This window comes from Dipodomys ordii, unplaced genomic scaffold (assembly GCF_000151885.1).
Source record: "Dipodomys ordii isolate 6190 unplaced genomic scaffold, Dord_2.0 Scaffold68, whole genome shotgun sequence".
In the NCBI taxonomy this organism is placed as follows: domain Eukaryota; kingdom Metazoa; phylum Chordata; class Mammalia; order Rodentia; family Heteromyidae; genus Dipodomys; species Dipodomys ordii.
The window spans coordinates 1,014,168-1,014,410 of NW_012267284.1; positions in this window are offsets into that span (position 1 = coordinate 1,014,168).

A 243-nucleotide genomic window follows, 5' to 3' on the forward strand; every position below is an offset into this window, starting at 1 on the left:
CCCTAGAGTGCTCCAGCCAGTCTCTTTAAACTTGATCAGTAATCACTTCTCTACCCTGACTACCTACCACCCCCATTTAGTGCTTACGTATTATTTGATTGCTTTTATGTCCGAATCTGTCTCTTAATTTCCCATGGTGAGGTTTATTGAGTGATTTGGCCTTTAGTCCCTCCACAGGGCTTGGGAAGTGAGCGGCTAACTACATGTTGGCTGACCATACTCTACTTTCCCTTCTTGTTCTAG